This window comes from Taeniopygia guttata, chromosome 3 (assembly GCF_048771995.1).
Source record: "Taeniopygia guttata chromosome 3, bTaeGut7.mat, whole genome shotgun sequence".
Taxonomy (NCBI): domain Eukaryota; kingdom Metazoa; phylum Chordata; class Aves; order Passeriformes; family Estrildidae; genus Taeniopygia; species Taeniopygia guttata.
In genome coordinates, this window is record NC_133027.1 from 33,103,586 (window position 1) to 33,118,876 (window position 15,291).

The window sequence follows — 15,291 nt, forward strand, 5'->3', positions numbered from 1 at the left end:
TACCTCTGGGGCTTCCACATAATGGCTTGCAAGTTAGCAAGGATACTTTCTGAGCTCAAGAAATCCTAGAAACGAATCAAAATCCTCTTGCTTTGAGGCAAAAAATATATCCATATATCTTTTCTCTAAGTATTTTGGTAATTGATTTTAAGAAAATCTAACCTGCAACAATAATTCATTTGTATTTCAGGAATATTGTATGTACTTGCAACGAATCAGAGGAATCTCTTTCTCTGCAAAACAATTAGATATTATGAAGCTTTGTTTTGCCTTAGAAATGTAAATTTTGTAGAAATATATTGACATGTTTAGCGTTGTAACAATGTGTGTCCTAGTTTTTATTTGGAAAATTATTTGAGCAATGAAAAAAACTGGAAGTTGCCATATAGAACAACAAGAGCTTAAAAGTATATTAATTTTGTTAAAGGGACAAAATAACCCTCCTGTAGCTTTACATCATTCTGAGCCTCAGAGTGTGGGGATTTTTGTAATACTTAAGCAAATATTCTTCTGCAAATAGGAATTTCATTACACTGTTTTCCTACTAAGAAATGGAAATGGGTATTGGAGTTATGAGCCCCCTAAAAGTTGGGATAATGTACTATATATGGGTGAAGAAGTGATGGGTTTAGGCCAAACATCTATGAAATGCTGCATCCCTGTGGTTCCTAGAGAAGGAGTTCTGCTTTCTTTTCTTCTCATCTTGTCTCGGTTCAGATGGCTAATTCTTTGTTGTCAAAGTGCTGCTTGCTTTTATATCCTTTCCCTCCTTCCAAACTCTCAGGTTAGCTACAAGACTGGTTGGACAGGGCTTTTTCAGTGGTTTTGGACAGTGGCAGCTATCTTCCAGCCATGGGGATGGGACAGTGTCACTTCCTTCCTAGGCACGGGTTGAGTCTCTGCTGGCTCTCAGCTGTGGCATATACTCCTGATCTGAAGGGCTTGGAATTGACTTTTGGATTCACAGAAGCAGGTATTGCCATGAGCACCAGGCTTCTCTTGTCAGCAGGTGGTGTCTGTGGTCTGGTGTGCTGTTGTTGCTGATGACTGGGATTCTTTGACTTGTGATTTTCTCAGAAAAAATCACCATTAAGTAGGTAAAGAAGCCATCAAAGGCTTTTGTTTACGAAGGTGAGGCATTGTGGCATGCATTTAACCCTCTGCATTAGAGGACACACATAATTCACCCCAATTAAGACTCTCACAGCATTTGCTAAGATTGAATAAAAGCACCAAAGCTTAGTCCTTCTCCAGCTGCATGCTGACATTAAATGTTGTCAAGACAAGCTCAAAGGTTAAACAACATTTCTGCCTACTGCGATGTATTGATCTCATTTTTATGTTGTTAAAGTAATTAAAATTATGTCTGTGACAGTTTGTAAAGTCTCTCTGTTATAGAAATGAACTGCCTTTAGAGAAATGAACAGTCTTACAAAGAAGGAGATGCAGTGAAAAAGAACATGAGCCAGGAAGAAAATTATATTCATTTTCACAAATTGAATTATCTGAAATAACTGCTAACAATTATACACAGCCATTCTTCATTCCAAATGGCAGCAAAGGTACTGAGGTAAACGTACATACTTGTGCTTTTTTGGATGACTATTTGACATACTCATAAAAAAAATGACATTTCACATGCTGGATTATGATCTCTTTCAGCATCCAGAAAACCATCAGTGGAAGGGGAGGAGGGGCAGGTTAATTGCAGGAGTGGAGGAATTGAAAAGCTGCACAGCTGGGATGGACAAGATGATTTAGCACATATTTTCTCAAATGATTGCCCAATAGCTAAACTATTTACGATTATCCTTCAAAATTGCCATACAATTTTACTGTATGTTTAGACTATCCAACTTATGCTTTCAGATATTTTTTTGCTCAAAAAATAAATTTTGATGGAAGCAAAAGCTCTGTTTGTATAAATTGCATATGCAAATACTACCATGTTTGTTGGGTTTTATGTCAGGTGACTGCTACAGTAATCTCATACAGTTACTGGACTTGTTCATCAAACCTAGTAGATAAATTTCTGTATTACCATATAGCAATGTGCTGTTCAGATTGCAAAATCAAAGAAATACAAATAAAAAAATTCGACCCTGCTTTTTCCCATGAATTTGAATGCTGTAGATACATAAAATATATTTCAATCTTTCATTCTGTGATTATCAAAAATTTGTACTATAATTCTTTTCAAGCATAGTATGCTCCTCAGTACGAGAGAGATATGGAGCTCTTGGGGTGGGTCCAGTGGAGAGCTTTGAAGATGATTATACTGGGTCTGGGCTAGCTGAAGCTCATTTTCTCTTTGCAGCCTTCCCTGGGCTGAGCTTTGCATTGATAACTGGAAAGGTGTTGATAACCCAAGAGAGTTTGGGCTACTGCTGAGCAGCGCTGGCACATCATCAGGCTCTTTCTCCAACTTTCCTTCCCCTCCACCAAAGAGCTGGGGGTGGGCAAGGTGCTGGGAGGGAACACAACCAGGCCAGCTGACCAAAGCTGTCCGAAGGGCTATTCCTTATCATATGACATCATCTGGTATATAGAAGATAAGGAAAGAAGGATGAAGGGCAAGCATTCATTATGCACAACATTTGCCTTCTGGAGAAACTGCTACATGCGCTGAAGCCCTGGTTTCTGGGAAGTACCCAGACATGACTTGCCAATGGGAATATTTTATAAGAAGAGATAATTTTGGCATTCTCCCTGTATAGAAAAAATTTTATTAAAAAAAAAAAAAGGACAAAAAAATCCCTCCCCACACACGCATAGGAGAGTCAGAGTGAGTGCAAATGTTCTGATTAAGAAATAGGATCCTAAGAAGCAAACCAATTAGTAGGCACTCCTAGGCACTACAAAAACCTTACTTTTTAATGTCTTTGTTCTTACCTGCTTACAAGTAACAAACTTGCATTATCAAATGAAAACATAAATGAACAAACTAGAAGCAAAAATTATGCCTTCCTGATTGTTCTTCCTAAAATGTTTTTATTCCAGGATAAAAGTAAATCAGTATATTAAATAGAGGTATAGGAAATAATAAATATCTGGTAACATTGTGGAAGAAAAATGCTATGTCATATTGAAAGGAAGACAGATATCTGGCTGTCATTAGAAACAGAAAAGACGTCTGAGGGGCAAGGACACCTCCAGAAGTGTTCATGAGCAGCAAAAATCATCAGTGAAAGGTGAAAAAGTTTTCAAATGTTCATGATTATAAAAAAATATTTGATTTTTGAAAGCAATGAATATGATGACTGTAATAGGAGAATCTGACAATTCTTCTGAGATAAAATCTTTAGTCAAAAAAATTTTCCTGGTAAAGAATATTTTGTTGATTTTGTTTCACTTTTCAGCTCCAAGATACTCTTAAAAATTGTGAGTCTCACTATAATTACTTGTCACACTTTCTCAGTCCATGATAGTTAGGCATTACCTTCTTACTGCAGTTAAGAAGTAATAATAAAAGATAGATAACTGTTATTTTCAACATTACTTGCAACTTCCTGTACCTGGGAGAATTCCTCCCTATTGCCTGTCCCATTCTATCATATGTCTCAATTTATTTTCTTAACTTTGGTGTCACAATTAGTTTTCCTCAAGAAGCTTGTTTATCTTATTAATGGCTTCCTTTTTTATAGAAGAGTACAGTTAAATCACAAGATGCAGCATCTCCTGAAGAGCCAGAGGTTTACCCATTGATCCAGACTTTCAGAGTATGGAGGGTACAACCTCCTGAAGCCAGAGAGTATGCTAAATGTGAGCCTGCATTGACGTGCTAACAAGGCAGGGGAAACTCAGATCCAGGATACCACATCATAAGCATCTACATTCAAAAGACATTCTGTGTATCGTTTAAATGAAGTCTCAATCTTTGGATCTCTAGGTAAACTGAATTATGTTTTTCAATTATGTCTTGGTAATGTCTTGCAAACAAATAGACTGTATGGTGGAGAAAAAACAAAACAAAAAATCTTTATCATCTTCAGCCGACGTTCATTGCACATTGTTGGGCAAGATGTGAACATACCTTTCTGAAAACAAGAGAGATTTCCTGCCAGGATACTTAGGGATTGCTTGAAGTCCTTAATACAAGTAATATTAATTTCATTTAATATGTAATGCAGTATTAGGAAATCTGTTGCTGTAATGATAAGATTTTTCTTCTCTGCTGATCAGCATTCCACCAAAACCCACCAGTTTCAATTTTGTGGTTGGAAGACCTTTTTGTTTATTATCAGATGGCCACAACCATTGTGTATTCAAAAAAGGTCTTTAACATGTCTTTATTCCGCTCTGTACTGTTGTTTTATTTTACTTTGAGCCTCCTTCCATTACTGTAAAACAATATCTCATTTAACAGACCAGCAATTCATGCTGCTGCATTGCAAACTGTCCGTCAGGTGATTCTGCAGCTGCATTGTGGTTCACCTTGGAGAACATAGATAAGCAACGCTTCTGGAATCCAAAACCAGTGACACTGCTGCAGAGAAGGAATACAAATTTTATTATTTTCATTATACTCTTGCTTTCAATATTATAATTGCCTGGACCTAATTATGACAGACTAGATTTTTTCTAATCAAATTTAGCTCACCCTTGTTTCTGTCTGTGCTTATGATATGCATACAAACATCTGTCCATTTAGGATAAAAATTGACTTTATTCTTTTCAGGTTGTTGTTTGACACTAGTACATTCCCTGGAATATACCCAACTAGTGAAGGGGAAAATGAAACCTATAGATAAGCAGTTAAAAATAATTATTAACACAAAACTAAACAGCTTTACTGTAGTATTTGCATTATGTTAGGAGCAAGTGTATGGAAGAAAGAAGATTCTGCCAGTGAATAGCTTAATGGTACATGACATGAAGTTGAGGATTTTATGGAGCTATTCTCTATGTCCAATGAGTGATAGAGAATAAAATCAAGATGTCACAGGAAAGTCAAAGTCTTGATGGTCCTGAAGGGAAGATATTTTTTATTTCCTTGCTTACAAATATTGAAAAACTTAATCATTAAACAGAGAGGGAGTTAATACTGTGTTAGCATAAAATGGAATCTATTAACTATCACTAAATGTTTGAACATTGCTTTAATATAACTTGAAATTTCAAAAACTTTTCTGACAAGGAATTCATAGACAAACAGACAAGAGAGAAGACATAAGAGACACTTTATGTCAAAAGAGAATTTTCTTTTTCGGAATTACAGGCATCTCCAAAGCAAATAATCTCAGAAGTTCATAGATCAATATGGTAATAGATTAAGCACAAATTGGAAAACAGAATGATGAATCATTTAAATACTCACTTACAAGAAGCAGGAAAAAATACCTGGTATTAGGGAGGACATTAATCTGGCCAACATATTCAGGAGGCTTTATTCTGTCAATAGGCAGTTTTCTAGAAAGTAAAACAGAGAAAAAAAAATTTAAAAGACAAGTTCTACAGGCAAAAACTTTGCCCTCAATTTCTGTTTAGATGAAAATAATAACTTTCATAGAACTAATAATATGTGATAATTTAGGTGCAAATGATCAAGACTTGATTAAATTTATTTTAAAAAATTACAAACAAGCAATATGCGCACTCAGAGTTTTAAAGGTCAAGCTTCATAGAGCAGAAAGCAATATGCTGAATCATTTGAAAAAAGAATTCAAACAGAAAAATGGGAAATAAATTAGTTGCAGCTATTTTTTTGCATTGTCTACCAAGATGATTTCAACTGCATGTACCATTTGTGTGTGCTGACAACCTACTCCACATATGCTTTCATGAAAGAAAGCATAATTTCATCACATTGCTATATCATTAGTAAACAAATCTGCAATAGGTTCAAATCTGATTATGGCAAACTTCTGTGCACATTGTGACTGCTCAGATCCACAGTTACTTTCCAATAAATCTTTGCCTTTTGCAAGTGTGAAGTTTATCTTTAATCCCTATTTGAAGCAGATAAAAGTTTCAGCTAAGATGAACTCATATGCTGAGAAAATGTTTTCCTCCAGTATCAGTACTTTATTTAAAAATAAAATCCTTTATATTTATTCTATCAATATTTGCTCCCTAATCACTGTTTTCTTTGATCAGTAGAAAAATGCTTCACATAATAGTAAGTGTATATTTAATTTTATCATAAGAACAAATAATTTTTGCTTGGAAGGATTTATCCATCATCATTTTGCACAGTTTAAGAAACACAACTCAATTAGTTTTTGCTTACTTACCGATAATTCAACTCAATATCTTCTAAACTGTTTTATTAAGAGAAAAAGATATGTATACAATATGATGCTTTGTCTTCAATCTCTCTTGAAGGCTGGTACTACTTTTACCTTCCTAAAGTCTTCATGTGAGTTGTAGCCCTTCATTGGTCATATTATAACACAATAGGCACCATGGATTGCTCTTTAAGCAGTGGCCTCGCAAAAACATTTGTAAATACATGACTTAATTTTTACTACCAATTTTATTTGAACTATTAAAATACCTTAGGCTATGCATAAATTTGAAAGCCTGTAATACTATGATCTTCTGAAGACACTAAATTTATCCAAATACATATTCTAATAAAGGGTAAATATGCCATCGTCAAGCACTCCTAGATAAATCTCAAATGTGTTTCTCCCTGGAAGAACAGATTTTTTTTTTAGTTTACTGTGAAGTTTAGGAGGAAACCGACATGCTATCATGAGAGAAAGAGAGAGGTTTTAGAGGAGTGCTAAAGCAGTGGGAATTTTTACTGCTGGACTTCCAGTTTGGAATTTTTTGTCTATAGAGGCTATGTTTGAAAGGCAACTTCTGCACAGCTGTATATGAATTCCTTGGGGTAACATCAAAGCACTGTTTCATAGATGATTATCTGAAGCATGAAAGAGGAGATAGTGGGAAAAAAATAAATGAGAATATCTCAAATAAATAGCGATGGATTTTGTCTACAACAGGTCAATATATATTTAAAGAACATAATTTTTGTCTGCTCTCTATGGCATCCCTTTTCTTAAATGGCAAGAGACAAATTGCTAGAAAATCTCCAAGATCTTTATTACAGACATCAGAAAGTAAAGAAAAGCACTTCCAAAATTGGTTTTAAAACATTTTTAACACTATATTAATGCTCACTGTGGATCATGCCAGTTGCTTTAAGTGAGGGTAAAATTTGTTTTCCTTCCTTGAATATCTTATGAAGAAGAGTTTTAGAAGTATCAGTTTTAAGCTGATACTTCTGGCAGTTCTAAAGATAACATTCCTCGCCAACTGTGTGAATGTTTGGAGAGTAGTTAGAGGCAGAAACCTGAAAATTACCTAGCCCATTGTGTATTTTCTTTTCAAACAGACAAGACAGAATTTGTGAAAAAAGGTGGTATAGCTGTATTTCACAATAAAATGTATGTTAGCATATAACTCACATTTTTCTTTATATAGCTTGAATGTCAAGACTGCAAATTGTTTGCCCCAACCTATAAAAGCTTTATCAGGAAAAAAATGTATAAACTATGTTTTTTAAGAATTCATTAATCCATTCATTCAATAAATAACAAAAATATTTCTTAGGGATTTTTCATGGAAGGCAATGCTACCAGCAAGATTCTCAAAACAGGAATCTACAGCAAATGGGTACAGATGCATAGTGCTGGAGAATCAAGTGGTCTCACAGATACAGGGCTGATCACACCAGAGGCAGGCTGAAGCTAAAACTGTGCCTGCAGAGAACAGGCCTGCTTTCAGTCACATTGCAGTTGAACTTAGATAAGGGAATAAAGAAGCTTACCCAGCAGGGGACTGTGTTATCGCTCCCATGCAAAGTCTTTTTCCACTTTCTCTGCAATGCTTGTCCTTACTCCTATGTCCTTGCACTCCTGATTTCAGTGGTCAAAGCTACTGGATGCAATTGCCTGAAAATCAATCAGCAATTGCTGAAATTGCCTTCTACATAGGTGGGAAAATATTGTAAACCTCAATGACTTAAGAGGTTTTTTTCAAACCTGTACCCCTGCCAGTGCCCACAAGGAAGCAATACTTCCTTATGGTGCCATCTCCAGGGAAAATCTACACCATGAAATGGGAAGTGGTGCAGACATCTATCTAGCAGAGACCTTTGCTGGAGAAATACTGCATGTAGTCATGTTTATGCATAGAAAAGTTGTCTTAGACATTGCTACATCTGGGCTAACTGATCATAACTGATGTGCACTCTTGTAGTTACTTTTATTATGCTCTTTTGGGAAGGAGCCATGACACAGAGCAGAAAATTTTCTTGCTGGTTTATTCCTCTGGAAATTATTCCTGAGAACTCCTTTAGGAGTAATAAGTTTGGAAGGGCTTCCTGATACTAAGGCTTCAAAAAACAGAAGTGGACAGTGAACCATATCTTGAAGCATCAAGACCAGTGTTGATTACCCAAGTTCCTCTTGTCATTTAAAGTACCTGTCTCATTGGGAATTAATTGCTGAGAACTTCACCTGGTGCCTGATGGAGGAAGGCTGGCTCTTGCATTAGAAAAGAGACCACAGTATTAAAAATACAGACTATTCAGCAAACCAAATCCTGCCTGGGGAGTTTTGCTTGTTTTTATACTAAGATTACAAGGTAGATATTAAATTCTCCATCCAGATGATGTGTCATTATGGTCCTTGGTTCCGGTTTGTCTTTTGCCTTCTAGTATCTTCACAAAGGATATCTAGGCATTTCTTGGGGAGTAGTGTAGTAGATGAAACCACCATGTGCTGGGTTGGAGAAGGGTTTAGTTGCAGGGTACCAGCTCTGCTGTGCCAATTGGCTTCAGCATCAGAAGATGATCACCAGCTCATTTTACTTACTAACTACCCTTTTTACTTACTACCTGTGTTGCCTTTGTGCAACTGTTATAGTATCACCTATAGCTGAGTTAGGTTATCAGCATCTTTGGAATAAGACAGTTCTGTAAATTATTTTGTTTTGTAGAAAAAAAACCTCTCCTATTTTACACTGGATAGATGTTTCCAAGTGTTCATCAAACACCTCTCCAGATATAGTCAGCCATCCTAATTTATTCAGTAACGCAGCAATTCAGTGTTTATTTTAAATCTTCTTCTCTAGAAAAACCTAAATTATGTGGTGCCAGACTTTAAACCAGTGGTTTTCTTATTGCTCATGTTTCCCAGTAAACTTTAATAAGGATAATATATTATGCCTGGATCCCAAGGAAGGAACTGGAAAACTTTATTTGGTTCTTGTTTTCTCCATCCTCTACCCCTGCAGAAAGCAGACTTTGACAGCAGATGTTTAGTATAGTACTGTGGAACTTGCAAGTTTCTTCTGTAAAAGTTGCCAATTGCGACAAATTATGCTCAGGTTTATGAGCAGTGGCCGCTGGAGACTGAACTAAATTGGATTTGCACTCAAATCCCACAGCCTATGCCTTCTTAGGAGCAGCTGCTGCTTGGATAATGGTAGGATTTAAATATGTTTATTTATGATATGCTAGAAATCTACTTCTGTAAACAAAAGTATTTTCATTTGGAAGAGGAAAAGGAGGATGCCAAGAAGAAAAGCTACAGGGACTGATGGTAGCTGCTGCACAGTATCCATATTTTCTAAATAAGTGTATTATTAATTTAATAGAGCTTTACAAAATTCTGACAGTATTCCAAGCTGATGTTCAGATTGTATGAATCCATTAAGCTGATGATCAATAGCAACCCATTTTCTATATTTTCTAAATAAGTGTATTATTAATTTAATATAGTTTCACAAAATTCTGACAGTATTGCAAGCTGATGCTCAGATTGTATGAATTGATTAAGTTGATGATCAATAGCAACCCGTGTCTTTCCAACTAAATTAAAAATTCAGAGTAGGTATCCTGCAGAAAATTGAACACCTAGGAGGAAGGGAAGTAGTGCTGAAGCAAAAGTTATTACCTCTTTTCACTCCTATTTGGCCAAAATTCAGGGATTTTTCTGTTTGGATGAAAAGTTCCATCTCTCTTTGATGTGAATTTGTTGATTCACAAAGAAAGAGAAATGTCTTTGTCTGGACACAGAGGACCTAATTTCTTTTATCTCCAGGGATCTTTTATGTCCTCTTAGTTAAGACACATCTTCAGAAACTTTTGCTTTTAAACCTCAGAAATGTTGGCAAATTTCTGTTGGACTTACTAAGCAAACCATCACTTGGCAGAGGTATTGACTGAAGCCATGTGGGGTGATTTTCAGCAGAGTGGCAAAAGGCATATTCTTGCTAAAAAAGTTCATCCCTGAAAAATTTCATGGTCTTTTTGCAGAGTCAGAGGCCAATGGAACTTCTGTAAGAAAGGATAAAAGCTTTTAATATTTAAATAATTTGTTTTTTTTTTCTGGATGTGATCCTAGCTGAAATATTCTGGAATTTCTCCATTAAAGTGTGATCTCAGGCAAACATCTGGACTGAAAAAATTCTGCTAATGTAGTTTTGCAAGCTTAAGAATATTAGTAAGCAAAGTGTTACAGTGGGAAGTCCCTGGCATCATTAGGAACGGGTGATGGTCACCAAAGTGCATAAGAGTGAATAATTACTGTAAAATTCAGGTGAACCCCGTGGGAAGAAATGATGATGTCCGACTCTAGTTCAGAAGGCTGAATGATTTCTTTATTATAATTATGCTATAATACATTAATACACTATATAAAGGAAGATACTAAAACTACAAACCTACTTGTTCTAACTACCATATCTAACTAACTCACAACTTGTGACCCTCTTCTAGAGAGTCCAGACACGGAGGGATTGGATTGGCCATCAGGCTCAAACAATCCTCACCAGAATCCAATCAAGCAATCACCCGAGGTAAACAATTCTCCAAGCACATTCCACATGCGAAAAACAAGGAGCAGAAATGGAAATTGTTTGCTCTTTCTTTCCTCTGTGCTGCTCTATGAAAAATCCTGAAAGAAAGATGTCCCTGCAACAAATAATAATTCTATAATGTATGCATACACAAATGGAGCTCAGTGGCAGACTTCCAAATGGAGTAATCACATGATTTGTAGGAACTCCTAAGCAATATAATCAGAAGCCTTGCTATTTGAATAAGTCAAATTGAGAGCTTTTACCACTATGTGCAATATTTGCTGGTAAAGGGTTTCTCTGCAGCCTGCTGTTTGCACTGTGCCTATGGGGCTCTCTAAATCATTCATTCAATGCTGTTAAGATGACAGTCTTCATATCCTGAAGGAGGAATTTTTTTTTTTTTTTGCTCATGTTACTGGCCTTGGAGACATAAAACTATATTACGTAAAGATATGGCAAATTATGGAGTCCCATCCCATGGCTCTTGGTTTGATGGTAACATTGTCTATGTAACTGGTTCTCAGAACCAAAGAATCACAGAGTATGCTGAGTTGGAGGGACCCACAAGGATTATCATGCTCATAGCCCTTCACAGGACATTCCCAAGACTCACACCATGTGCCGGAGAGCATTGTCCAAACGCTTCTTGAACTCTCTCAGGCTGTGACCCCTTCCCTGGGGAGCCTGTTCCAGTGCCCAACCACCCTCTGAGTGAAGAACTTTTTCTAATGCCTGACCTAAACCTTCCCTAACACAGCTTCAGGCCATTCCCTTGGGTCTTGTCACTGGTCAACACAGAGAAGAAATCAGTGCCTGACCTTCCTGCCTACCTGCCACTTCATTTGAATCTCAACTTTGGTTTGAGAGTTGTGACAAGGGATTAGGAATAACTTCACCTCCTATGCAACTTCTCTTGTCTGAAAGAAAGAGGTGAGATGAGAGAATAAAAAAGAAGACTTTTACATGACTTCATCTAAACTGGTACTTGTCCTCTAGCTGTCTTGATCAAATGGTCTTGGTACAGTACATGGGACACCATTACTTGGGGTAATTTTTTAGACTCTTGTCTTAAAAGCTGCTCAGGAAGGCTGAATATATAAGTCCCTTCTAAATTTGCATGGACTTGTTAATGGAAAATTACCAGAGGCAACCAAGGTGAAGGCATTGCAATATATCTTCATCAGAAAATTTAGAAATGATAACTTAATGAAGTTCAGTTTGAACTCTATAATTTTCTTGCTCAATACAAAAATTAAGCAATCACCTCTTAACAACAAAGTCCATTTCACAATATCCAAGTCTGATTTTGTGTCATATTGTTTCCTATAAAACAGGCCTGTAGATGATTCTCTGCTGAGGGCTGTACATGTAAGATACGTTACTCTGACATTCTCTTCTCCTGAAAGAAGCTTCACAACTTTCAGAAAAGTCTTGTTTTTATATATATGTATTCATATAAAATTTTTCCATTTTTACTGAAGACTTGCTTATACGGTGATCTCACAGAAAGTGCGTCATGGCAATTTTATGAAACATGTGCATACCTATGTTCCTGCACATTTTTTTCCTCATGTACTATAATACTATTGTCTTGTTAAATTTTTCCACCTATTTATTTAATGAATTCATGTCAGTTAGATTTCAGATATACTGGATTGGAGACTGAACTTTGTAATTACTTGTTTGAGATCCTGAAAATGTATGTATGTGTGTATGTGTGTATGTGTGTATGTGTGTATGTGTGTATCTATCTATCTATCTATCTATCTATCTATCTATCTATCTATCTATCTATCTCTAAATATAAACATAACCAATGGTGATAAACCTAAATTGAAAAGTGGAGACTGGGTTTCTTTTCAAGGCCTGCTGGTAGAAAACAAGATGCTTGAGTCCAAATCCTGGAATTATCTCAGATTTACTGTGACCTTGGAAAGGTCAGCAGGGTCCTGAATTGACACAAAGGGCTGTGGAGCTTCCTTTTGGCAGTAATGCCATCCTAAGCAGCAGTGGGATTACTCATACATGTGCTTATGGGTTTTGCTCTATAATGCCCTTAATCTCTCTCTGCATTAGTTCCTTGCCCACACCAGCATGTACAGATAACACTGTCTCTTCCTAGCCACACTCACCCTCTGATTTAGGTTTCCATTTTTTTCTGGCCTGGACTGGTTATGCAATTATTTTTTGAGTATCACACTATAATCCAGCATGAACGAGGGAAGGTGCTGAATTCTAGCCCTGGGATGGGCAGCCTTGGATGTATGGACAGACTGAGAATGAGGTGCTGGAAAGCAGTGCCATGGAAAGGGACTTGGGGTCCCGGTCAATGGAAAATTGAACATGAGTCAGCAGTGCCCTGGCGCCAGGAGGGCTGACCCTGTCCTGGCATCTATCAGGCACAGCATCACCAGATGGGCAAGGGAGGGCATTGTCCTGCTCTACTCTGCACTGGGGTGGCCTCACCTCGAGTGCTGGGGGCAGTTTTGGGCACCACAATGTAAGAAGACATTAAACTATTAGAGAGTGTCCAAAGGAGGGCAACAAGGCTGGTGAAGGGCCTTGAGGGGAAGCTGTGTGGGGAGCAGCTGAGGGCACTGGGTCTGTTCAGCCTGGAGGAGGCTGAGGGGGATCTCACTGCAGTTACAACTTCTGGTGAGGGGAAGAGGAAGGGCAAGCACTGATTTCTCCTCTGTGGTGACCAATGACAGGACTTAAGGTTAAGGGAATGCCCTGAAGTTGTTTCAGGGAAGGTTTAAGTTGGATATTAAAGAAAGGTTTTTCACCCAGAGGGTGTTTGGGCACTGGAACAGGCTCCCCAGGGAAGTAGCTCCCCAGCACCAAGCCTGAGAGAGTTCAAGAAGCAACTGGACAATGCACTCAGGCACACGGTGATGTGCGTTTTGGGGATCACTCTTGGGGATGGTGCTGTGCAGGGCCAGGATTTGGACTTGATAATTGTTGTGGGATCCTTCCAACTCAGCATATTCTATGATTATGTGATTCTGTGAAATTTTTTTCTGCTTTTAAACTTCACTATTGACTAGTAGGTTGGTAATGTTTTATTTAGAATGATCAAGGGAAAGGAGGCTTAAAAAATTTTGTAAAGTACAGGCACCAAGAAAATTTTTTATGAAGACTTTCTATCGAAAATCTTAAATAGTAAAACCTGTGGCCATTTCAGGGGAAAATTTGGTTTAATGTAATTGATCAGTGATGTTCTCTTACTTTTGTTTGCAAATTCTTGATGCCTCATCATTTTGATAATAAAAAATGAACTTTTAAAAACTTCTTGATTTAAAAACATATTCAAATTTAATCTATTTTCTTTAAAAGAAGTAATCAAAGTCAACAGTAACAAAATAAAACAACTTAATTGGCCTAAAGCTCTATTTCTCAGGTTTTCTTTGTCAATATTTCTGGAAATTAATTTTAGTAACTGATTTAAGATGTAGAGATTCTTCCAGAGGTAATCTTAGTTTGAAACATTTTTCCAATAACCTACCTAGGGGTTCTAGGAAAGGTAAGTTTCTCTCTTCCAGTAGAACTTAACTAGGAACTGGTGGTGCACCTACAAGTAAGAAGAATAAGCATGTTGTCTGTACTAACCTAATCCTGGGTTAGCATCACTGTTAAAAATGAAAGGCACTGCTAAGAAAATTGAGAAGAGAAGCATAAATCTCAAGAATTATATCTGCGAGAGTTACAGGTGAGAGAGAGCAGGAAAAGAGCTAGATCTCGCCTATGTTTCTCTGTATGACCATAAGCCTTAGGTTGACCTTAGTGTATGAATTTCTGAAGGGTGAAGGATGAGTTGTATTTGGAGTTTGGCCCCATTAGGAAGTTATCCTTGGAAGTCACTAAACCAACATCAGAATAGGAATAAATTTTCTTGCTCCAAGTTTTTTCTTTGTTCACCATGACCTGAGTGTAATACATCTAAACCAGATAAGAATCAAGTCATATTTCAGATACTGTGCAGAACTTAACTGCAGGATTAAAAGTCTCCCATCACTAATTACCTACTACAAAGGGGTTAACTTGGATTGCTCACTTACTGATTAAACAGCATCAGATTTAGCTGTTAGCTAATTTAGCACAAAGCATATCCTTATTTTTCTATTGGGTTATTTCTACATTCATATGGTATTTCCTACCATATGCTGTACCTATATTCTGTTTTTATATGCTCTTTTTGGACACTGCTGTAGTATGCATATACTTGAGCAATTTACTGCCAAAATCAGCTGCTGATTTACCAGTGGGGAAGAGCAGAGTGCTAACTGAGTTTTTGTTTCTCCTCATTGCCCTGGCTCAATTACAGCCTGGTACTATGAAATATTGCAGCCTCTGCTTTTTAGCTGCACTGCAAATCTCCATTTTCCATTCAATGAGAGTTGCAAAGTTTAGCAGTCAAATAAGCCTTGTACCACCTTTTTGTAGGTACTCCAAGTAAGACAGTGAAATAGTGCTTTA